The sequence below is a fragment of the Corvus hawaiiensis genome, chromosome 8, assembly GCF_020740725.1.
Source record: "Corvus hawaiiensis isolate bCorHaw1 chromosome 8, bCorHaw1.pri.cur, whole genome shotgun sequence".
In the NCBI taxonomy this organism is placed as follows: domain Eukaryota; kingdom Metazoa; phylum Chordata; class Aves; order Passeriformes; family Corvidae; genus Corvus; species Corvus hawaiiensis.
The window spans coordinates 3,943,718-3,969,502 of NC_063220.1; the positions used below are offsets into that span (position 1 = coordinate 3,943,718).

General features: G+C 44.3%; 1 long non-coding RNA gene across 3 annotated transcripts; it reads right to left on the bottom strand.

Annotated features, from left to right (window-relative positions):
• Window positions 1-785: 785 nt before the first annotated feature.
• Window positions 786-17,785, bottom strand: LOC125329751. Of its 3 annotated transcripts, XR_007205259.1 has the most exons (4): window positions 17,393-17,785; window positions 9,955-10,060; window positions 2,031-6,652; window positions 786-1,576 (listed from the first exon to the last, which is right to left on the bottom strand). It is a non-coding gene; the product is annotated as an uncharacterized LOC125329751 (long non-coding RNA). The 3 variants fall into 3 exon arrangements; XR_007205257.1 differs by having other exon boundaries at window positions 786-6,652; XR_007205258.1 differs by having other exon boundaries at window positions 786-6,652; window positions 17,320-17,785.
• Window positions 17,786-25,785: the final 8,000 nt, after the last annotated feature.

Below are 25,785 nucleotides of genomic sequence, written 5' to 3' on the forward strand. Positions count from 1 at the left end.
GAGCAATATTTCGGAGAGGTTTTATATAGACACATTTCTTAGCACTGAAAAACAGGGAAATAATACCACACATGGGATTTGTGGGTTGGTAAATGAAAGCAACACTTGCTCTTAGCAACATGAGTGCATAAAAGAGCTGAGTCTTCACTCTGACCTCAGTGGATGTTGCAATCCACAAATTAATGCTCACATTCTACCTGCTTGTGGGATGCTGATCCAAAATGGAAATTTCTGAGGGATCTTCACTTCCAGAAGTGTTGTTTGGTCTCAGGTGTGGGCAGGCAGCTGTCAGGCTATTTTGTCACCATTTCCTCTTGTGTTTAATGGTTGGATTGGGAATTTCTCTTGCCTTCCGTGGTTTATACAGCACCTATTTCAAGGCCTTTTTCATCCTGCAGTGGCACCATATACTGAGGTGAATGTGTTTATGGAATATTAAAATTAAGGAAAAATTTTAGGGGATGAGAATGGGGAGAAGTGCAACCCAAAGCATCTTTTTTTTCTTCTCTTTAGGATTTTTCAGCTGAAATAAATCACCAAAATATTACCCTTTAGAGCCTCACATGGAGCTCTGTCCCTAGATGGAAAAGAAGCTGTGGCTGCCCCATCCCTGGAAAGGTCCAGGTTGGACAGGGCTTGGAGCACCCTGGGATAGTGGAAGGTGTCCCTGCCCATGGCAGGGGGTGGCACTGAGTAACCTTTAAAGATCCCTTTTAACCCAAACTATTCTGTGATCCTATTAAATGCATCCAAGTGAATGACACAAAAACAAAAATCTCATTTATTTCAGAGGGAAAAACCATGGGCGTTTGCAGAAAATATTTTGAGGCAAATGTTTCCTTTCCATTTATCTGCTTTATTAGACAGGAAAAATTGGTCTCTGGACCTTACCAAAACACATACCTTAAATCAACCCAAGCAGCTAAGGACATTAAGCCAGTGAGCTCATCACATCCTTTCCTTTCATGCCTGACCTGGAAGCTAAATTAATAAACAGGTTTCTGCCTTATCTGGCCATTCAGGTGTGGGAGCAGACAAGACAGCATGGTGAAGGTTTGTCCTTCAGACCTGGGCAGTAAACTGTGGCTGCTGCAGGGGTGCAGGGCAGATCAGATCAGTGTCCTGACATCTCTCCATGGCTTCACTCAGAGCCAGCCAAGAGGAATTGCTCGGATGAACACTGAGGCCGTGGGAGCTGGTTGAATTCCGTCCAGTATGATGGAAATTCAGGACTAATGACTTCATCATGACCTATGAGTAAACCTCTGACCTTTCTAGTGGGGAGCTGAGTCACTGCTTAGCAGAGCAGCCCTCAGTGTCTCCCAAACCCGCTGCTGCTGGAATAGGGACCCCCCAGGAGCCAGCAGGATCCCGTGCTTTGAAAACCAGGAGCAGCCTTCAGCTGCTGACGCAATCCTCTGCCAAAGGCTGCTCTTAGTTGAGTTTCCCAGGAAAAATGACACATAAAGGGCTCTCCCTTCACTCTAAAAGCAAATGGGGAAGTTGAAGAGGTCAATGGGCCACAGATGTCCTTCTTCTGGGAAACAGAGACGTTGCTGCTTCTGATTGCTCGATTCTGAATTTAGGGGAAATGAAGTTAGCATCAGTCATTGGCCAGGTCATCCGGGGCCCTGAGCAAGCTGATCTCATGGGTGGCATTGCTGTTCATGGCAGGAGGTTGGATCGAGATTATCTTTAAGGTCCTTTCCAACCCAAATCATTCCATGACTCTATGATTGCACCTTTCTGGAATGCCCCAAACCCCCATACACTGGCCTGACCTTAAACAAGCCCGTGGCTTTGGCTGTGGCTTGGCAGTGAAACAGAAGAGATGGAAGGTTTTAATAATTTGCCATTTCCTCCCCAAACAAACAAACTCACTCCAAAAAACAAGGAAGAGTCTGGGGAGCTTGGAGATAGGCAACAAAGGTGATCCCACTTTCTTGCACTTTCAGGCCCAAAGATGTACAGCTATGGAGAGTTTTCTGCAAGGAATTTATTTCCACAATTGATTTTGTCAATCCACTCACCTTCCCCATCTCTCCCCGGTCCCACATGACTCTGAGCTGATTGTTGCGGATTTAGGATCACTCGCTTGAGTGGGGTGTCAGCCACTCATCCATCAGGGAGCCTGTGCCAGGTGCTCCCGGAGCACCCCTGCTCCCATCACAAGGAGGGCTGTGCTGAGAAAAGCAGGCGTGCCAAAAACAGATTAGCAAAACCACTTATGCCCCGTAACAAGCCGGATTAAAAGTAATAAGTCTCATCAGGAGGCTCAGTTTAATTGCTTGGATTATGGCAGCAGTGGAGAGGAAAGCTAACAGGAGATGGGTCTGGAGAAATGTGTTCCCTTGACTTCCCTCACAAACTGGAGGAGAAAACTGGCCCGTGATTCAGTTTTGCCTCTGATTCCACATAATGACTAAATCCTGTGAAGATAATTGGTGTTATGACCATTTGTGCTGGCAGCTGTACTCCAGTACTTTTTAAAATCATTATCTGTTAAGACATTTGCAAATATACAGTGAGCCTCGCAATGCCTCATTAAGGCACTGAGGAAGACAGTCATAAATTTTATTGCCTCAGCATTACATGTTGGAGTCATAATAGTGCAGATCTGTTCTGAATGTATAAATTCCCTTATCGCTTCAGCAAAATCTCCTGCTTTTCTGCTTTGGAGAAGGGCATAAAAATGAAAAATGCCATCAGCATTCAAATGGAGAAGTCTGACTGGCTCCATTTTTTTTCATTTAAGGAAAAAGCTTGCTATAACCACACAGAGAATGTATTTTAGAATGTAACTATACTAAAAAACATCAGACAAATGCTATTCCTGCAGCAATTTTAGGCAATAGATTTATCTGTGTTGTTTCACTTCCAGCTCACTGTTTCTCCTGATACACATTAACTTTTATTTCAGGGTCTCTATCCAAGCTTATTGAGGTCAGTGGAAAGATTATCACTGGTTTCTTTCAGTTTTGCATCAAACCCTTGATCAGGACATCTCAATTTTTATTAGGAGAGAATAGAATAAATTTGCTAGTAGTTTAGAAAAATTATTTTGCCATTGGGTTAGAAAAATTGGGTGTTATTAAATGGAGCTGAAACACAGAAATTCGTGTGATATCATTCTGTATTCTAGGGACAGGTCTCTACTCTGTCTTCAAGAATTTGCTGTTTGCTGTTGTAAATTTGTACGTATAAAAAAGAAACTTTTTAGTAAGAGTTTGATGCTGTGAGCTTTCCAGAAGTTTAATAGTGTTTGAGAGACAAAAAATTCCCATCGAGTGAGTCACCTGTGTCTTATTCCACGTGAACCTGGTAGATAAATGAGTGCAGATAAATATTATTTAGCCTGATGCAACCCCCATGGGCTGGGATCAGCCTCTCACTGTTCCTCCTGCTCTTCCTCTCTGCAGGCCTGTGGATGTGGGGAGGGGCTTTTCAGGGTGTGTTTTGTCCCCGATGCGCACACGAGTCCCCTTGTCGTGCAGCTGTGTATTTGCATGCAGATCCAGGGAACATAAATCCGCTTTGTGTGGCTCCTCAGAAGGAGTTAATCTGTTTAGGATGGAGCCATCTATCCTGTAAGGCCAGAGAGAGCTGCATTAAATGAGAGGGATGCTGGAACATCCACGCTGGAGGTTCACTGCCACGCTGCCACGGGGAAGGAGATGCAGAGTAGGGACAATAAGATGACACTATCAATATAAAGCCAGGTTTACCATCATCGTCCCCACTGATTTAATTCAAGGGTATGAGATCATTCACTTTGACTTAATGCAGAAATATGGCCTGTGTGTGAAGGTCTGAACATTTCCACAGAGAGAAAAATACCTCTCACAAATCGTTGAAAGCCTTCACTCGCTGTTTGGAGCTGGATTGGCAACACCATCCTGGGATGCTCTCCTAAACTCTGCAGGAGAAGGGAATTCCTGCCCTACACTGTGAAATGGAGCTGGGACAGCATCAACTGGGATGGAGGGAGCAGGAAAGGGACACCCCAATATCCCTCAGCCTCCAAAAAATGTTCACCTGTGCCATGAATGATGGAGTCAAACTAGTCCATAGCCACTGACATGGCTCAGCAGCTGATCCCCCTACAGCCTCTTCCATCCTCCTGCATCTCTTTGCTACCCTCATTAGAAGAGTTTTAAAAGGACAGAAATAAAGCAAACACATTTTTTTTTGTTTGGGTTTGTCATTTCACAGGAAAGACAAAAATCTATAAAAAGAAAACTAAACAAGGAATCATTGGAAAATCTTACCAATAAATGAGAGGCCCTGGAGTGTTTTGATTGCTGAAGCTGTCCAGAGGCGTTGCCAGATTTTTTCCTAGCATGCTGGAAAAACTCTTCCCTGGGATAGATCTGCTTTGTCAAGTGTTGGGAGAATTGGTCTGGCCTTGCTGAAGCTGAGGGTGGAGTTGGGAAGGAAGCCTGGCTCTTGGTTGAACCCTGGCTTTGGACAGGATTGTGGAGTCGGGAGCACCTCTTGCCATAGTTTAGGAACTGCCACAAACATTTAAGCTTCAGACTTTTTTTCCCCCCCTGCCTTTTTCCAAGCTTTAGGTTTCTTCCTTCTCCTCTTGGACTCTCTCATAATTTTGGGAGCTTGACCTCTGAGCAATGCTGGCAGCTGTGCATGCCAGTGTTGACATCCTGGCCCTGTGCAGCTGCACAGCCTACAACCCTCTGTGGGCAGGAGGTCACAACACCTCTGGAAAAAAGTTAAACTGAGAACTAATGATTGGCCTATCCCCACACCTCCAGCCTGAAAATCTGAATGCGTTTGAGAGCACAACTGGCACCTTTCTAAGGGCTGGCACTGCTACGTCTCACTCCGAGTGGGCACATTAGGAGGGACAAGGGCTTGGCTTAGTTCCCCAGAATCCCAGTCAGCTTCCTAAAACACATCAAGGCAAGGGAGCTGGCTCAGGCTGATTCCTGTCTGGACCAAGAAGTCATTCAAATCCGAGTCAGATCCTCGTTCTTGCCTTGTGTAGGATGTTTTACAGCTGTGTGCTTGGTGAGGGGACAGCCCAGCCCTTGGTGAGCCTCAAGGCACAGTCAAATGTGCTCTTACTGAAACACCTCCAGGGCCGTAAGGAGAGTATTCAGCATCTACAGGAAATAATTTTAGGATTAAACACAGGAAGGAACTTTCTACCCTCTTTCTTTTCCCACTTAGAAATTAATATATTGTCCCTAGTTGCATAGTTAAGGGATACTGATTAAAGAGAGACTGATTTTTATCACATCTCAGACATCTCTGGTGCATCACCTTTATTTCTTTTAAGCAATCCCACAAGAATATGAGGGTAAAGGACAGCAGAGAAATCTGCAGCATGATATGAAAAATCTGGATAATTTCACCAGCACCCAGTGCTGATATTACAGTTTTCATTACATTCCTGTTACAGCAGCACATTTCAGTGCCTCCTTTTCGACTCAGCCAGAGACTTCTGTAGGAATTCCTGTGCATTCTCCTTCAGCCTCGGTGCACTTTGAGCATAAGAAGCTGCCCCAAGGAGAAGCCATGCGAATTCTGTACTCAGCACAGCTGATGTGCAGCTCCACGTGTGACAACGAGCAGATGTACAAGGCTGGGGTCTGTGGCACTGCTGTGAGTTGACCTCCCCTGAACTTTAGACTGGTGGGAACCAAGCAGCTCCAAATGTTTTGCAAGTTGACCCTCCTGCCCAGAAAAACCAAAGGCAAATTTAATTTAGGGTTAAGCGGAGAGGTCAGATGTTCTCATTGCAATGTGAAGGACTGAAAAGAAGCCTGGGCTTTTCAAGGTTCAAGCTTGGGCTGCTGCAATGTAAGACAGGCCTCTGCTGCTTGGATCCATACCAGGGAATACTTGTTTATGTTGGTGTCAAGGATAGCAGCATCTGGCCCAAGACAAGAGGCTCATCCACTCAAGCCCTTTAATGGTATCAGACATGGTGCTTATCACTTCTCATTAAAGCATAAAAGGAAGCCAAAAAAGAAGAGCACAGTTTGTTCTGTTTCTACTCCAATTAGATGCACTTTGTTACTTTCTGGATCATTCACCCCTGGTTCAGTTCAAGTTTGTTTTAAGGAAGGCTAATCAGCCTTGTAACCAGAGAATCCTTGGCCTCCCACTGCTCTCTTGCAGTGCTGCCTAATCAGGTAGAAGGAACATTTCTGCTCTGTGCGAGGGTTGGTGCTGACCTTAGGAATTAGCCAGTCAGTAACTCACCACTGAGGGCTGCCACGATGCTCTCAGTGACGTGGCACAAATAAACGAGACATTGTATGTCCAGGAAAGAGGCAAAGGACCTGGAGATGTGTGAATAAAAGAGTGGGCTACATCCACATCCTCCTTAAATCTTCCATTTTTAATTCTTTTCAAGCAAGGACCAAAGCAAACTTCTCCTGTGACCAAATGTAGGCTGAAAATAGGCCTTGTGATGAGCAACTGGATTTTTCCTCTGTTTTTAAGCAAAGCAAAACACAAGTGGTACACATGGAAGAGGAAGGCTAAGCACACGTGGATGTTCCCATGCAGGCAATACTGTGAGGAAACCCACTCTTGGATTAAATTAATTTACCCCTAATGTCTGTCCTGGTGCTCCATTTGCTTCCCATCTGGGCACGTAGAACATACAGGAAAGCAGCCAACTCTGATTAAGGAAAGAAGAAAAAAAAAGAAATGGGATCATGAATAGCAAAATCAATAACTTGTCCACTTCTCAAACATCAAAGAGATCTCCTAAGAAGTCCTATTAAAGAGGACAAGATAATAGACTCTCTTTTACTGTCCATTATCACAATCCATTTGCACCATGAGCACAGGAGCTCTCCAGGCAACCAAAGCCTTGGCTCTTGATCTTTATTTCCCAGTTCTTATGAAGTGGTGATGGAAATGGAGATGAGGCAGAGATGATGGTGCTTGGGATTCTGCACTGAAGCAGGAGGAGAGAGGGAAATTCTTTGCACGTTTAACTCTGCTAACTTCACCAGGGACAATGTTGGGCTATTGTCTCGGTACAATATGTTTTTATATTTTCATGAATGGGCTATTTATGCAGCTGCTATGGAAGATCTTCATCTGGTGGAAAACAATGGGGAGTGATGAGGATCTGCTTCACAGGGTTAAAGATTTGACATTCAAGGGCCCCAGTGAGCCCATGGAAGATAAAGTCCATTGTGTTTAGATTTGAATAGAAGGAATGCTCAAACTGGAAGCAACGCCCCCCCATTGTTTGATACCCTGAAGAAGCTTCCCCAGTGCTTTGCTTCTGGGTGAGAGGAAGACAGGTAGCTCCAGTTTCTTCATCCTGGGAGAGATGAGCCTCTTCCTGGGATCAAGTAATCTGAGGCAAACATCTTCCTCAAACACCTTCTTGCAGGGCTGTGCCTGAACTTGGCTCACTGCTCATTGTGGGTCTGTCTTTTCTGCAGCAGGACCTTAATTCCCACCTTCTCCACGTCTCTGCTGACAAATTTCTAAGTAGTGCAATGGCAATTTGCTTCTGAGTGGAAACATGAACAGCATGAATATGTTTATACGCTCACCAGGAGATCTGGCATGGAATAAACTATGCATAGTATTCTTGCATAATTACTGTCAAACAAATTTTGCACTTGGAAAGCTGTCAGGTTTTTTCTCCTATTATTTCCATTTCTTCTCTTTGTCACCTTTTTTTTTTTTTTTTACCATCTTTGTGACTTCTTGGGTGGCAAACGCTGGTTGTTAATGTTGGATTTGTGACATTGGTGTTGGTCAGGTTCCTAGAATACAATTGCAAACACCTTCTTTGATCTCCTGCACAACACAGGCTAAAGGAACCAAGTCAGTAATTCTGTCTTCAGCTCATAAAGCACACTTGAAGTATAGCGTATCTCTCAGGGAGTTATTGTCTTGATGCATTAGAACACAGACCTCAAAAAAATGGAGACTCCACTACATTTTCCTTTCTCATAGACTTCAAATAAAAAACTGGTGAGCCACCATCCCCTAGGCCTAATTTTCTCTGCATACAGCACTGACATAGACAACAAGTGGGAAAATAACTTCAATATGCTCTGAAAAGAATTCCTTTTAAATTAAAATATTCCTGTCTGATGTAGCATGATAAAGTCACCCTTTTACATTTAACCAGCATCCCTGCCTGAGCCCAGCAGTCAGAACTGTGTCCTCACACCACCTTTGTGACTTGATGACATCTCTGGTTTCCATTGGACTTGGCTGGAGGACCTCACAGCAGGAGGAGATGTGGTGGTCTGGGCCCATCATCTGCAGTAACAGCGTGTGACAGCACAGCTCTGCACCACGCTCTGCGCTGGGACAGGGGACAGCGGGGAGAATGGAAATAAAGGAATTAAAGCTTGGGGAAAAGCAACATTTTCCATCGCTGGGAAGTGCCATTTGTGCCCAGCTTCCCCTCCTGACTGCAGGCTTTTGGCACTCCCTGCCCCTTGGCAGGGGAGGATGCAGCAGATGAGGCCTGTTCTTGAGCTCCCTGCCCCTCAAAGGAGGGCAAGACAGTGGGGTAGCAACTACCAGGGGTGAAAACATGGATTGGGACCAAGGCTGTCCTCTAACCAAACATGCTGGGCTCCATCTACCACAGAATCCTGGAGTGGTTTGAGCTGGAAGTGGCCTCAAAGATCACCTGGTTCCACCCCCTGCCATGGGCAGGGACACCTCCCACTGTCCCAGGCTGCTCCAAGCCCCAATGTCCAGCCTGGCCTTGGGCACTGCCAGGGATCCAGGGGCAGCCCCAGCTGCTCTGGGCACCCTGTGCCAGGGCCTGGCCACCCTGCCAGGGAACAATTCCTGCCCAATATCCCATCTAAACCCACTCTCTGTCAGTGTGAATCCATTCCCCCTTGTGCTGTCACTCCAGGCCCTTGTCCAAAGTCTCTCTCCATCTTTCTTGTCTGGCTCCTTTAGCTACTGGAAGACCTCAGTTAGGCCACCCTGAAGCTTCTCCCTTCCAGGCTGAACAATCCCAATTCTCCCAGCCTTTTCTCACAGCAGAGCTGCTCCATCCCTCTGGTCAACCTGGTGGTTTCCTCTGGACTCACTCCAGCAGCTCCGTGTCCTTCCTGTGCTGGGACCCCAGAGCTGGATGCAGAACTCCAGCTGGGGTAGCAGGGTAGAGGGGCAGGCATGAGCCTCCCTGCACAGTTTGCTGGGAAAAGCATGAAGCCTCGATAAGATTATCTATTCATGAATGCTGAGAGCCGGAATAGGCAAAATTGTGATTCTTGGGGTATAAAATAGCACCACGTCTCCATGAGATGCAGCAGGAATCCTCTTGTTTCTGACAGATTCACATCTCTTTTACTGCTCAGAGTACAGCATTGCTTTCTGACTCTTTTATTTTTAATAACCATGGATGTTTAGCTGTCTGTTAAGCTTAATGAGAATAATTAGACTGGATCTGGGGGAACAAAATAGGCATAGTGTTGGTTTAGCACCATGCTATTCCCTGGGGACGCTGTTCTGGTGGCTGAGAGACTGGAAGAAATCATCTTTAACAATGAAAAAAGACTTGGTGAGTCATTCCAGCTATGAAAGGGATTAAAATATTTTTAAACAGAAGAGCAGTTATTAATAAAGTGCAGGAAATGATAGCGAGTTATTGCACTTTGAGCAAAAAGACAAACACGACGCCCTCCCACGTAGTACCCACTTTGATGAGACTCTCCCTCCCTCTTAAACCTTATTTTTATTCCCTCTCAACTTTCTTTCAAAACTTGTTTACTGAAGTGGCCATGATGTTATCCTTTCTCTGGGTGGATCCTCCTCTGCAGTTAATGGTTTCTACTTCTCAGTCTCTGCAACTGGGAAAAACATCTCCATTCTTAGTTCACATTGACAAAACATCAGTAGCCAGTGCAAGTGTCCCAGACCTCCTGCATCCTCCTGAGGCTCCTTTCTTCACAGATTTCTTACTAATACAGGAAGTTTTACCTGTTCCACGTATCCATGCAAAGGAGACTGCCAGTAATTTTGGTCATATTGCATAGGAATGGCTGCAGAATATGGCCCCCGTGCTGTTCTGACTGCAAAATTATACCTGGAGGAAAAAAACAGTGATAAATATCTTTTCAATGTCCCCTGCCAGCCAAAACTTATTCTCACACCCATGTAACCCATGGCTTTCAGAGATGTCACCTGGTGCCAACGACATGGCATTTTCTCCATACTCTATTTTAACCTTTGACCTTTTTTCTGAAAGAAAAATTCAATACATTCAATTATTTCACAAGTCCTTTCACATGCTGACATTTTCCTTCCCTGCAAATATCATAACGCACCTTATTTTTCTCTTGATAATTTTATGAATTTACTGTAACTTCTTGAAGTGTTTTGGCTGCTTGCCAAGGAAATTCAAAACAATCCACCCAACTTCAGCTGAAGTGCAAAGTCTTGTTAGTTTGAGTGGTTTTTGACAGGAAAGCATTTTCCCCAGAACTGTTGCATCAGTTCCCTGCTTAACCCACTGGTGCTCCAAATCAAAACGTTCCAACTGTCCCCCACCTCGTCCAGAAGGTTGTGCACAGCTCTGGTTTCTGGCTGCATGAATAACTTTGTTCTGATTTACTCTGCTTCCTTCCTTTCATCGCCAGTAATTGGATCCCACCGCTGGAAACCAGCCCAAACCCCAAGTTTAATTTTAGTCCGTGTTGCTTTACTTTTGTGATAGCCACTTTGCAAAGCACAATTCCCCTCAGCTACCAGCTCATATTTATTGTTATAAATCCTAGGAAGCACGAGAACACAAGGGAAAAATGTCCTTCTTCATCTTGAAAACATAATACTCAGTGGCTGGAATGTTCCAAAATGGAAAAAACCAATTATTTTATGATGTATTTGATCCACATCTAATGCTGTAGAGGGAAGACACGATCCAGAATGTTACGAGCCACAGAATTGATGTTTCAGGGGAAATAAACAAAACCAAATTCTTATTTTTCCTTTTTCTTTTTTTCTTTTCTTTTCAAACGGATGCTTCTATTGTCATGACACCTCAAACCCTTTATAAGAAAACCACGGAGTTAAGGCTCATACCCTTGCATTCTCTCTGAGTTGAAAGATGAGGCTCTGGGGCATTGAGTTTAATATCCCTATTTAATATCCCTTTAGTCTATCCTTGCTTCCCTGTTTTAACATTTGTGACCCAGGATCATATTTCCTTTCTGGATGTCTTCTGAACAGTGAGATGAATCTTTGTTTAATTTTGGCTTTCTTTCCCACTGCTGAGATTGTTTTATTTCTTGATCAGCTGTTATAGCAATGATTTTCTGCAATGTTTCTCCTTTTTCTTTTTGTTTTTTTTTTTTTGGAAACTGTACATCTGCTCTTGGCATCTGTTCCATATCCTTTATGAACACTGAAGCAGGGAATTTATTTAATTCTTTTTTTCTTGCAGAGGCTGAGTCTATTGTCTAGAAATTATTTTCTTTGCCTTAAAAAGCCCACAGTCTCCTTCATCAACACTTTACTCTTCTCACACTGGAAACACTTCCTATTGCTCATCATCTGGTGGAATTACATTTTATTCCATGTCATTACTTTCCATGTTATTTCTTTAGAGTCTTTAATTGCATTCAGCAACCGTTCCAGCCCTTCCCCCTTATCTACCTCTTTACTGCTCCTCGTTACTCCTTGCACACCCATATTTTCTTTTTTTTAGTGCTACCAGTGTATATTTAATGACATCCACGCTCTGTGAACCTACTAGAAACTGGCTTCAAAGCTGTGGCTTTTCTACCTCATGTCATTTTGACCTCTTTATTCCACAGGACTTCATTTCTATCTCCTCTGTTTAAATGCAAACATCTTTTTATCATTTATCCTCCCTCGCAGTATGAAGCAAACCACTTATGCTGAAGAGTTTTAGTCTCATTGAAATATTTTGCTCCTGATAGGTTCAGTTCAAGTGGAGAATCCCTCTCTGTGTAGTTTTTGCATTGGGTTTAACACTAAAGAAACCCTCGTGCACCTTAGCAAAGTGCTTGACTAATGCATTTATTGCTCCAACTTGTTTGTGTCTGTGAAGTTATCATCTTTCATCCTGAAGTATTATTACACACTGCTGGCCGGTAAAGTGAAAATGGACAAACATACAGCTTGGTTTATAACAGATCTTTAAACAGATCTTTTAATGCTTCGCTGAAAAATTACCAACAGAGGCTTTGCTCTCTGGAGAGTGCCAAGAACTCCCAGAGCTCAGCAATTATGACACAGGGGCACAGGGAATGTGAACCCAGCTCAGACCAAGCGTTTCTAAACCTCCAAGGGCTGTTGGATGTGCAGGTTCCCTGCAGCTGGATGCAGTGACCCTGCAAAGCTCAGAGTGAGGAAGGGGCTCAGAGTTCCTGATGAGTAATTCCACCATCAACAACACACTAACCACTCAGACTCAAACATCAGGAGCTTCAGCACAGCTTGTACCTCTTCTTCTGGTAATTCTGCAGAGAAAGGAGTGTCTGCTGCTTCCATCACCCTCTCAAAACAAAAGTCAAGTGGGGGAAAGTTTGTTTTCCCTCCTGTAAGCAAGAGAAGCCCTGGAGCAGGAGATTTGTACAATCTAAGTGTGATACAAACACTCATCATCAGCAAATACATGAGGAATTCAAGACCAGCCCAAAATTCGTTTTACATGTTTACCAAATATGTAAAACAAAAAATTAGAAATTCAGGAAAAGAAGCCAAGTCCAAAATGGACTTTAAAATCCTCGCTAGCTAACTGAAAGCAGGACTCTTAATTTATTTTTTTTGAAATTTTCACACTAAGAATTCTGTGGCCATTAAGAAATACTTTCTCCTTAGATCACTCTGGAACTTGAGACCCCAGCCTACTCTTGAAATTAACTTCATAAGTTATATTTTGAGCTGATTATTTAAAACCAAAAATCAGTAGGATGAAACCATCTGCAAATGCTTGCAGAGCCCGCTGCATCCAAGTTCTCCTCATTTGTGCCATAAGAGATTCACTTATTGTTCATGTTCTGGTAGATCATATAGTCCCCCTTTGGAATATATTTAAAAATTGGAATGGCATCAGAGAACTCATGTTACAGAGAAAACTTTGCAAAATTGTCTAATGCTAGTTCCCCTGAATTCCACATTCCCCATTGTCCTTGGGGATGATGGAACAGATCCATCACACTGATGATAAAAAGGTTTATTGCAGTGAATGGAAAGAGCTGGAACTCCTCATCCCACTGGCGTTTATGGCTGTTGGTGGAAAAGAAACTCCTCCTTTGGGGGAAAGGCTGGAGGAGAACTGTGCTGGGAAATCAGCCACGTGCAGACAAAGGGATTTCCATTGATATTTTAATGCAAAAAATTGCGAGAACAGCATCCGAACGTTCATTTGGACAACACAAACAATCAAAGGAAACCAAAGCAAAAAAGCAAAGACAGTTTGTTGGCAGATGGAAAAGGATTGGGAAGTTAATGGCTTTGGGGAGGGCTGCCCTGTGCTGCAGTACAGCACATCTGGTTGGACCCCTGTCCTAAAAGGAACAATGTAATAATTGTGAACTGAGCTGGCTTTAGATTCCCTCACTGAAAAATCGTCAAATAAAAGCTATAGTCTAGATGAGATTAAACTGTACCATTTCCTTAGAGTAAGGAAATCCACGTCAAAACCAACTGCAGCCAAGTCTGACAACATGAAGTTGTATTTTATGAGCAGAAAAAAAAAAAATCCCCATTCATCTCTGCCAGAAATTAGTAGGAAAAGGGTTTTCTGTTATAGAAAAACCTGCTGCAGTGGCCACAACTCAGATCAGTTCCCTCACAGATTTGGACACAGTAGTTCACCTCATTTTTAGCTTTTTATTTGTTGCAAATATAGATGTTCCATGCATCCATCATTTTAAACCTTTCACACTAGAATGCAAATTATTTAAACAGTACACTCACTTCCATATAATTTCTGGACATATGCTGACAAGTACAGTAGAGCTTTTGTCAATTATACTAATGAAAAATTGGTTTTCAGAGCCTGGCTATTGAAAAGAAATTTGCTGTTTATAATAAGGGTGATGTCATTAACTTATTGAGGCAGCTGCAAATGAAAATTAATGATTAATTTCAGCACATGATACACAAGGCAAGAAGAAATTGTGCATGTGAATTATTGATTACCCACCCAAACTAACTCACTGCCACGTGAGAAAGTCTCACAACTACACTGAGGAGCAATAAGGAACTTAATGTTGCCTTTGGTGGTGCAAAAGTGACAGTGCCCCCTTGCCTCTGCCTCGTTCACCAGGTGACACCTGTGGGCAGCAAAAGCCACCTGTGATGAGGAGAGATGGTGCTACCAAGCAGGAAATCATCTGGGCAGCCCAAAGGCCTCAGTGATATCATTATTCTCATCTTTTTAAAGCTTCATCGGTGCTGTACATTAAATTAGCTGAGCTATTGCCATACCTGTGCCAGGTTGCTCCTCATAAGTCAGCCACTGATTCAGCACAAACATAACCATCAGAAAAGCACTAAATACACACATTTCTCGAGCTGCCCTCTTTGAACAACATTTCTTAACTTTTCATTAAACAATAGATTAATTTTCTCAAACTAGCAGCATCACACAACACAAACCATTTTTTTTTCCTAAAGCAGTCACACATAAGTGCATGGACACTTGCTTTCTAAATTAAAAGTTTCCCAGATTTCTCTGGTGCTGCAGTGGCACAAGAAGGGGAGATTTACACATCCTTCCCTTCCGAGCATGCCTGCATTGAAGCTGAGGCTCTGGACCACACTGAAAAACTGGTTTAATTTACAGCATTCCAGTCTACAGGCTGCAGCATTCTTCAGCCACCAGGAAGATGAAGACAGCTCTGCTGATATTTAACTTTATCCCTCTGTGCTGTTAATTAACATAAGTAAACACTTTCCCTTCAGAGAATGGGATAATGTGGCAAAGAATTTGTAAAATGACTCACAAGAGCCATAAGGACAGAGCCACAAGTGTTGTGGGAAGCTTCCAGGAGCATCTCTGCCTCCTTTGATTATGTGTTTCTGGAGCAGGTGCTTTCTGTGATTCTGATTTCTAAAGAGCTCATGTATTTTTTTCATCTTGGTTTCTGAAGTTCTGAGTATCAACAACACTGAAATCATCAGCTATTTATTTTTTGTTTGGGGACTGTCAAGAGGAGTAAAATGATCTGCATGCACAGTTCAAATCAGCATTATTTGGCATTTTGATGCACTCAGGGCACTTAGCCATGAAAATCCTGCAGTGTTGAATAGACAATTTTACAGCTGGGAGACTTTTTAGACTTTTGTTTATGACTGAAACTACAAGCCACAACCCATCCTAGCAAAAAGGCTGGACTAAAGCCAGAGTTTTGAAGTTTTCTGCAGTGGGCCATAGCACAAAAAAAGGTGGCACATTTTTAGTTTTCATGAGGCAAAAAGAAGTGAGTGCCAAGTCTCCTCTCAATCCCTACCCTTAAAACACTTCTCTTCGGAAGTTTTACAGTTAAAGGTGTTATACTTGTTACACACTGCCCAGGTAGCAACTATTTCCTGAAACAGTCTAATGCTTGTCATTGTAACAACCTGTTTTAAATTGTAGGAATTAAGCAGAGACTCGGTGGAAAAAACCTACCACCTGAGCCTGTAGTTAGCAGCTGCCTACAACGAGCAGCCTGAAATCCTGACATGTTTTTAGCTTTGCTATAGGAAATGCACCCACTTCAGTTAGGGTTTGCAATTCAGCTGCACTTCCTGGGCTTCTCCAGGTTTCCAGGGTAAGGGCTTTCATTAGCAGAGAGCCCCTGGCTGATGGGACAGAAGAGCACTCATGAAATCACTGAGCCCCGGCTGAGACGTGTGAGATTCCTTCACCTGCCTGCATGCAGGGGAAAAGTCAGAGTTTTTTGTGGCGGTGGAGATGATAGAAGTTATCTCACTCTGCCAGCCAAAAGCAGGCACCAGCTGGCTCTTCCTGCACCTGGGATGGTGCCAGCAGCAGCTCTGGGCAGGCTGGGAGACACTGTGGGCATCCCTCACCCACTCGCAGCAGCTGCTGGGGCAGGGCATGCAGGGAACGCTTCCCCTGCCAGCCATGCCAGAGAACAACAGGGACTGGGAGATCGTGGATGGGGTGTGCAGCAAATGGGGCTGGAAAGGAGCTGGAGAACTGGTGAGCTCGTCCTCTGCAGGGAGACTCCATGGAGAGGGAGCTTTAATAAAATACAATGTGAAGGTGTGAGGTGGCATCAACCCACCCAGAAACTGAGTCCCCAAGCAAGATGGCAATTTGAGCATTCCTGTCCTTGCTGTGGGGTTACATTAACCAGCAGGCATTGTCCCTGCTCTTTGCAGAGGGGTTGGATGGATGATTTTTGGGGGTCCCTTCCCACCCAAACTGTTCCATGAGCTTCGGTCAGCCCTGAGCCCCAGAAGGAACAGCCTCACATCTCAGCTGGTGCTCCCCCACCTGCATTCCAAGGATAAACTCCTTCCAGTGATTAACTGTTCTTTTTATTGGACTTTTCTTGATACTTAACTTGGCTCTTCTGCTGTATCCTTTATGTTTACTGCATCCTTTATGTTTATTGCTCTTTATCCTCTTGGCATAAGCATTTATTCCCTCCCTCTTTGCTATTGCTTTTACCTCTTTGCCAATATCTGTCCTGACAGCCTTTCCTCAGCTGAACAGACCACAGATCCTAAAAATGCTCCCACTTTTTTAGCTGTGTGATCATTCCCACTCCATTCACCTGCAGTGCAAGGCCGGGTGGGACCATGCTCAGCACCCAAAACAGAGGAGCCCAAAGCTTTGCCAGACTCACAGAAAGAAAGGACTCAATACCTGATGTGAACAGCCAGATAAAATCTCAGCTCACTTTGATTCACTGTTGAATCACTGTGGCCAAGGATTCTCTCTACCAGGAGTGTAAAATAGTGGAGATCCCCTCTCTTGAAAGGTTTGAATCACCTTCCCCAGTACCCTGGCACTGCTGCCCAGATTCCCTCTTCTCCACCTTTCATGACAACAGTCATTTATCAACTTTCTCAAGCAGAACAGTTTAAGTTGAGCTGCTGCTGCTTATTCTAATGAGCCAAAGCCTCTTCATGTCTTTAAAAGGATTTTGGCTGTGGGAAGGTCAGAGGTAAACAATCTATGGTGTCAGGCCAGATTAGACTTCATTTTAAGGTATGACACCCTTTTCTGCTATTAATGCTGCTAGGCACTGAGGAGTTTCATTAACTGCCTACAGCAAAGCCAACATGATTTTTTTTTTTCTACAACAGAAAAGCCAGTAACATGCACCAAATATTTGTGTTATAAAGGGAACTTACCCTGAACTCCAATAAATTTCAGGGTGTTTTGTTGTCTACTTGCTCCCCCTGATTTTCTCTAGAGGTAGCCTACCTTACTTAGTGTCCTTCACAGATGTTGATGCTTTTTTCCTCTTGGGGGTGGCTGTCAGTGTTCATTGTCATCCCAGGGGACTGAAGCAGCTCCACCAGACTCTAGCAGAAGATTGATTTCTTATTCTGTTCCTTAGTTGTTCTTTAGGCCATCACAGTCCATTAATTTGCCCCTTGTGCCTCCTTTCATTTGCAAAACCTTTCCTTGAGTGGGTTTATCCACAGCTTTTTGAAGACCCCAATGAGCCCTACCTGGTCCCATCTTGAGTCTGGCCAGGGTTGAGGGAGGTCAAGCATATCCTGGAGTTATGGATTATAACACTTAATTAAAATGTACTTCCACATTCCTGCAGTTGCTCTGAACTATAGCTCACCTTATTCAACAACCTGACCTTTGAAGATGAACAGCTTCCTTTAGCATTGCCTCTGAATAAAGGAATTCTTGTGAAAACAGCAGAAGCACCCATTATGTAATTAAAACTTCCCTGTTTACATGGAAAATCACTGAGACTAGTGCTGCAGGAAGACAAGGACTTTGAAGGGGAGAACCTTGACTTTCAAGTTCCTCTGAAGAACATGAGTCATCTTTGGGAATGGGATTAAAGTAAATTTCTGCTTCAGCAGTAGGCTTACTCTGTGACACTCCTTTTCCCCTGATTTTCTGGCTGCTTGATGTCTGTGCTCAGAGTCAGGCTAGGAAGGGGAGAAAATTAATGCCATCAAGGTGTTCCTGCAGCAGACTCAGCGTTGAAAATGGAGATGTGAGGTCTGCATCACCTCCAACAAGATGATCTTGGCTTCTCCAATTCTCCCCTGCACTGAGCAAGTCAGTGTCACCAAACTCGTGTGGTGATGATCCCAAACCAGTCATGGGCTGGGATAGGATGTTCTCCTTCTGAACTTAATGGTGTGGAGAGAGAAGAAAGTTCATGAAGAGTCTTGATGAAGGAGACTCTGCTGGAAGTTTTACTCTGTGCTGTTCTTCTGCTGTTGCATTTTATTGCCACTTGTTTTCGAGGTGGTGTTTGAATTATCTATTCTTTTAAAGGTTATAGGCAATAAAAAAGATAGTGCCAGCAGTTCGATGCCTAGGATAAGATACTCTCAACAACACAGTTAAAATAGAAAGGAAATATGAGTTACTTTATTGATCCCTTAGGAGGAAGCAAAGCCAAACAGCAAAAAAAAAAAAAAAAAAATACTCTGCAGGCTATGACCTTTATAATATAGGTAGCTGTAGAATGGGGACTTGATTGTGCATCTGTAGATGAACTTCTACAATTCTTACCTCATTTAAGGCATTAAAAATGACATTTTTAAAAGCAGGCTGACCTTTGCTGTTTGACAGTGTGTTTAGAGTTTCCACCATCCCTGAAGGTGGAGGAGGCAACTCTCATTTCGGGGGTTGATGAGTTGGCACTCTCGCCCAAGAAATCTCTGAAAGACCAGGGGGAATTTCCTTGATAAAAGAGGAAGCTATTCCAGAGAAAAAGGAGGGGTAGGAGTGAAAAGGGATGGGAAAAGAAGTTGCAGATGACTTCTTAGAGGGACCCTCTTGTGAAATCTGTGAAGGATCACAGTTATGTCACTTCCCCTTGGAGAACACTCAGGGCCAGAATCCCTCATGAAAGAACTTTTGCTCATCCTGTAAGTGATGCAAAATTAAAGTGCATCATTTCTAAGAAGTTGCCAGCATGGATTCTGAGTTCATCTAGCAGCTCCCATACCTCTGTGTGAGCAGCTCTGTCGCAGTGAGGGGAACCACTAACACAGTGCAGTAAAATATCCTGGAAAAGGCGTGTGGGGAGGACTTGCACAGCCTGCAGTAAATCCATATTGCCATATGTGGTAGCCCACACTGGAGTAGGGGATTTGTGGGGATTTGGAAGACATCAGCTGAGAAAATGAGACAAGAATCAGAGGAGAGAAATTCTGGGAGCTGTGTCCACACAGAATGATCCTTTAGGAATATGGTGAACAGAAGAAACCTGAACCTAAAATGTTTTGATGAGCATCACTTTGAAAGTAACTCAAAATGTTAAAGACCAGAGTTATTGAAACGTGGTTTAGTGTGAAATAGGGAGTCTTGGTGGAGAAATATCAACACTTATCCAAGAACACCTTCCAGCAGAACGTGTCCTTCAGGCTACACCCAAGCTCTGAGAAACTCCTGCACTTTCTCTAACCCTAACCCTAACCCTCACCCTATTCCCCAAGCAAGACTGCTTTTGGAAAGACTAAATTTCAGTGTCAGTTAAGTGCTGGCAAATGTGGAAGACCAGGGAGGTGTAGCAAACTCTCTGTGTGGAGGTACTGTCCTGGAATGTTGTTGGAGTCCGTGGATGTGATTTGAAAACTGTTAGAGGAATAAATTCCCTGGCAATGTTGTGTCATCCCACTGACATCTTGCTGGTGTTTATGGGACTTGCCTGCTTCCAGGGTAACCTGAAGCCTGCTTTATGTTGTAAATAAGGATTTTTTTTTTTTTAAGCCAACCAGGCTGATCAGTTGACAAACAATAAATTTCTGGTTTCAGATTTTAACTGTACAACCAGTTATTAAGAAATATCAAAGGATTTGCCTGTTCTTTCAGAGACTGGTAGGAGGTGACCTTTGGTTTGGATGATCAAAAATGGTATTTTTGTCAAGCCTGCATTTTCATCTGAGCCCAGATTATGCACAGAATTTCTGGTGAAAACAAAACTGAGAGAAGAGGGCAAGGAACTGGTAAAACTACTTTGTTGGAATGGACAAAGCCTGAGAGCAAATCCCAAGTATGGTTTTGGTGGTGTGAGCAGGAAAAAGATGTGTTGTTATTTTCTTGGAGGCTTCATCCCTGGGTGAAGGGATGCTTGGCGTGTTATTCACAGAGAAAATGCCAGCTGGAGATGAGTTATGTTACATTCAGCCCCAAAACTGTGCTCGAGAGTGAATCAATTCTGAGCTGCAAAGTGTAAGAAAAGCACATAATATTTATGTGGTGTCAAGTTTATGCCCTTGAAAGTGCAGCTCCCAGGACTGTGGGCTGGGGAGCTCCCCAGATTTCAGGGAAGATCTATGGATGCAGCCCAGCTGAGCACAGGCAGCTTCCCTGGCTGCCACAGAAAATGCTTGTTCCCTGATGAAGTAAGTGCTATTTATCTTTCCCAAGTTACAATCAAATTTAGAGGAAATTGCCAAGGGAAAGTAGGCAGGCTTAATTTTTTTTTATTTTTTAACCCATTTTGCATTTTGTTAATAAAGTACTTTTCAAGTGTGGTCTTGCATGGGTGTTAGGAACTGTATTTATTTTTCTGAGCAGTGATTTAATACTTTTTGATGAGCCCATATTGCACGTGGGTGCTATAAATTTGAACTCCTCTTTTCAGCACACTTGACCACCATCCTGATTATACAGAATGGCAGATTTTAGGATAACGTTGCTGGAAAATGGTCTTCAGGGATAATTTTGGATTTTTTTTTTTTTATTTCTCGAAATAGCCTGACAACAGAGCCTGACAGTCTTTATGTCTGTATAGAACAAGCTTTCCCATAATTTTCAAAGGTTGAGTGGATTTCTGGGGCTGGTTTTCAATGGAAATCAACAGAAATGAATATTTTACTCTAAGTGCAACACATACACAGCTTTGTGCATGTCTGGGGAACTTTGATTTTATTTTTGAGGTGTCACTAACGCCTGGGGTCGGGTGCCCACAAGGAAATGACCGTGGGTCCTGCTGATTCCTGTCCCCTCACCTGTGATTGCCTTAATTTCTGTGAGGAAATTCTGCTTTATGCCTAAGTTTCTATTGCTGAGCTTTATCACTATTGAACAGATAAGTGGGAGACTGAAATCCAGGTGGGATTCAGGAGCTGCTCTGGTCCCACTTGTTCCTCCTGGAATATTTATCCAGACTCATGGGCTTGTTTCATCCCTGAGGTTTATTTGTTTAGGGACCTTTCATGGGAGGTGGGGAATGAGGGATTTATGCCACGTCTCAGGTAGGAAGGGCTTTTAAACCCACATCACCCCTGTGCTAATTAACAGCTCAAGAAGACAAATCTGCTGCCTCTTCTTCCAGAAGCCCCTGCACCCACAGCTGGGAGCTGGCTCAGGGCCACGGATGGTGGGGCAGGCACAAGTCCAGCTGTTTGAAGGAAGTTTAATCCCTGCTCCCCAGCTTGCTGCTCAGCCAGCAGTGTCAAATCTGTGTCAGCACTCCTGTTTGCATTGTGTTTTTCAGGCATTTAATTATTTCCATCTATTTCAGGAGTTGTCGATGTGCTCTTGCATGTCTGGCCCCTGAAGCTGAGGTGTAACTGCCTCTTCTTTGGTAAATTTAAACAGATGCATTATCTGATGAAGTGCTTTTTGCGATTTAGAAGCAGCAGTGGGACTGAGCGCAGCGATCAATCAATATTGATTATCACAGTTTTTCCTGGGCTTGAGAAAAGTGTGCTGTAAGGAGGGACTGCAGGGCTTCAGTGCTGCTGAAGCCTGATCCCTGGGAGAAATCAAAGTGAAGGTAATTAATGCTGCTGGCACGAACATTAATTCTGGACTGGTGATGATATGGCCATTAACAGGAGTGTGCAGCCTCTCCCATAATGTATTGCACTAAGAGTGTGAATGCGTATTTGGCTGGATTGGGTTTGATGAATTCTCTACCTCGCTCCTGCCACTGATATTTTTCCAAAGCTCATTAAGCACAAAGTGGTGGCAAAGCCCTGGGTTCTGCCTGCTGCTCGTGGGCCACTCACAACACATATTCCTGAGCCAATGTGTGTTTTCTCTCCAGCTGTGCAGAAGGAGCAGTTGAGGCTCCTAAGTACTGCGTGCAATAAAGAGCTGTGTTAAGAAGAAATACTGTTACCTCAGTCTTCGCAGGGAAAACAGCACTCGATGGTTCCTGCGGCGCTTGGGATGGGAGAGGGCTTGGAGAGGGCGTGATTTTCTCAAATAGGCTTTGCTTCTGTGTGTCCTTGGAGCCTGTACCACCCTGGCCTCTTCCTGCCTTGGCCTGGGGGAATAGCTGGGCATTCTGTGGCCCCTGGCCTGGGATGAACTCGCCTTTTCTGCTCTGTTATGTGCGGGGTCCAGCCACAGAGGCAGGTACAGATTTCTTGCAAATCATCATCTGAGCTCTGGTGGCTTTTGTGTATAAAAATCTCAGAACAGAATGGGTTGCCACATCGTGGTGACAGTCTCTCTCTTCTCCATATCTCCCTTTTGAAACAGTAAAAGCTTGTTTGTGCCTTTAAAAATAAAAACTTCCATAGATTACAGCCTCAACTGCATGGCAGCCTGTGTGGCTGCAGTGTCTGAACACTCTTTTATTCCAGAGAACTAATATAAAACTCTTCTGATTTGTTGCGAATGCCCTGAAAAAAAATCCTACTTTGAGTGGGTTTAAGGTGCCCCTATTGCTCTTTAATCCACTAATCCTTGTACCTGCAGCTTCCTGGGCAAAGCTCCTGGGATGCTGGATAAATGCAACAACAGCCTGGCACATCCCTTGGCAGGGTACCAGCCTGGGGGGAAGGTTCACCTCTGCCTCTGGAATGATCCTAAACCTGGAGAGCTGCCAGCTGTTCTGGGAGCTGCTCTGCCTGGAGGGGTTGCGAACTCGGAAGTGGGAGAAGGTTTTAAACTCTGGAGTTCCCACCTTTGGGGTGCAAATTCTGCTCAGGGGTGGATGATGGGGACACTTGGGGACAGCTCTGTGGGTCCCTGTGACCTGCTTCAGCTGTGCTCTGATGGGAGGTGTTCAGGAGAAGGCATCCCTGGCACCAGCAGGCTGCAATTACTTACTCGTAGGAGTACTCCAGCACTCTTGCTTTCATCCATGGCCAATGGTAATATTCCAAAGTGGAAATGCAGAAATAACTTGGAGCTCAAAGCAGCTTTTGTTCAGTCGCTGATAGAACAACTTCCTTTTTCTCCTGACACACTGCGGCCACTGAGCAGGAGTTATATTTTTATTTTCCCTACAATAAATCCTCTTTTCTAAGTATCTAGGTTTCAGCTGAGCTCATGGTATTCTATAAGTTTCCTCCAAAAGGCCAAGAGGTTACAAAAAGGGAAGCTGACACATGCTGTGCATGCTTGTCTCAAACCTTTTCCTCTGTTTAAGATGAAGCCAGTGGAGCTGAGCACTGTCCACCCACAAATAATCATATTCTGCAACAATAAAACTTATTGCTGATATGAAAAATAATCTCTTCAGCTTCGCCTTAACCCCCACAATTTCCTAAAGTAACATGTCTGGAGACAAAATACTGACTCACACAACTGCTGAGGCTTTCTGATCTGCATCTGAATGAATTCCAAAGTTCTAGGTTGAAATTTATTTATATTTTTAGTGTTGCTTTAACAAAATGCTTATCTCCAGCTAGCTAGTGGTTGCTCAATCTGTATTTGAAGCCTCTTATTAGCTTGATACAATCAAATTTATTTAATGATTCTTTGTTTGCATATCAAAGACAAAGACTACATGGCTTGCTTGCAAAGCTAGATCTGATCTTGGATCTTGTGTTAATTCTTTGATCTGGGTGCTCGCGGAGCAGTGTAAAACAACAAACCACAGCATTTTCATTAAGATATGCAAGCGATACCATTTCCTGGGGAAATAAGATTTTATTGCCCCATCTTCTGCGGGGGTTGGTGAACATGAGGCCTACTCATGTAGTGCATGAAAAGGTCAGTGACATGACAAGGCTGTTCGTGAAAGAGTGCATTCACCGCTTGAGAAAACAACCTGGGCAGCAGAGCTACCTCCGTGTGCAGCCCCATCCTCTCCCGTGGGGACGGAGGGGACACGGGGCACTGACCATCCAGGGCAGCGCCTTGCAGGGAGCTGGGCAGGGGCACAGGTAAAAGGGAGGGTGAGTGAAGCATTTCCCGTCCCCTGGGTCATATAAAGAATTGGTTAAACTTCCTAGAGCGCCCCAAATCTGAGTTGTTGCAGTACAGTGTTTGTTAAGTGTTAGGGGTTGAATAAATCCTCTTGGTTTGGTCCTCCTGACGAGGCAATCTGCACAAGGGGGGAAAGGAAAGAGCAGAAGCAATGCATGGGTGCAATCCGAGTCGTGCTTCACAGCACAGAGCTTGTAGACAAGATCTTCCTGCTCTCCCTAAGTGAGGACTTCAGCAGGTATTGGATTTTTCCCAAGCATTAGCCTAACTATGCACAGCCATTCATAACTCTGCTCTGAGGGAGAAGTCTATAAATGCTTTGAGCATCTGAAGAAAGGCCCGCGATTACCCCAGAGCTGCTGTAATTCCTTCTGCAATATTTGTACCGCTGACAGAAGCCACAAATCCTCAATCTGTGCTGTTGTGCTGGTCCAGTGCCTCGTGGTACCCAAACTGGTGATTAATGGTGCCGAGGTGATCAGCAACACAGCACAGAGGAAGGAAACCTTCAATTGCTGTCATCCTGTGCCCCCCTGGGAGAGCAGCGGGGCAGGACGGCCAGGAGGAGCTTTTACGAAGGATTTCTTTGAAGTTTTCTGTGAATGGCTGCAGACAAAGGGGAGGATGTGCCAGTCAGCCATGGGCTGCAGAGTGGGATGGCAGACTGGGAGGAAGCTGATGTCTGGGAGTGGAGACTGAACAGTTTCTTACTGATGGTTGACAATCCCACGTAAATGTGATTACATTTGATTTTGCTGCAGTAATGGCTGTGGATGGAGCCTGGAGGAGCAATAAATTCCCCGTCACTTGGGAGCCAGGCAGGGATGGGGCTGCTGTGATGCATTTGCCTAATGGCAGCAAATGGGGCACTGGCCTTCCCTGGCAGCTGCTGGAATTCTCTTCACTTCCCTGAGCCTTTGGGGCTGTTTGTGGTGCCCTTGGGGATGATGGATCCTCCAAGGGAATAGAGCACAGACTGCATTCACAGCCCAGGCTCCCTGCCCAGACCACGGCGAGCCATTAAGGAGCTTTTCTCCTTGAAGGCTGGGAAGTGCCAGCAGTGGATGTGGATGTTGAAGCCCTGACTTTTGAGAGCCAGATTAATAATTTCTTTCTTGTTTTGTTCACCCCCCCCCCCCCCCCCCCCGTGTGAAGTTCACAATCAGTTCTCTTGCTGGGCCATGCCTCAGCAAAAACTCTCATTCCAAAACCCTCAAAAAGGGAAGTCAGATTGAAATTTTGGGACTGAGCTGCAATTTCTCTAGATATGCTGCAATTCTCTTCCATTTTTGTCAGACTATTGAGTTCTGCTTTTCCAAAAAGCCTATTTATGACATAAAGCTGGTATTTAACGTGCATTTGGCAAGCCTAAGGATGCTGCATTCATTGTTATTTCAGAGCCAGCAGATGAGAGGAGATGCCTCTCCATTAACAAGGGAGTGGGACAGTTTGCCATTTGGGGCTTGCTTAAACTGATCAATGATGGGGGATTATGAGCA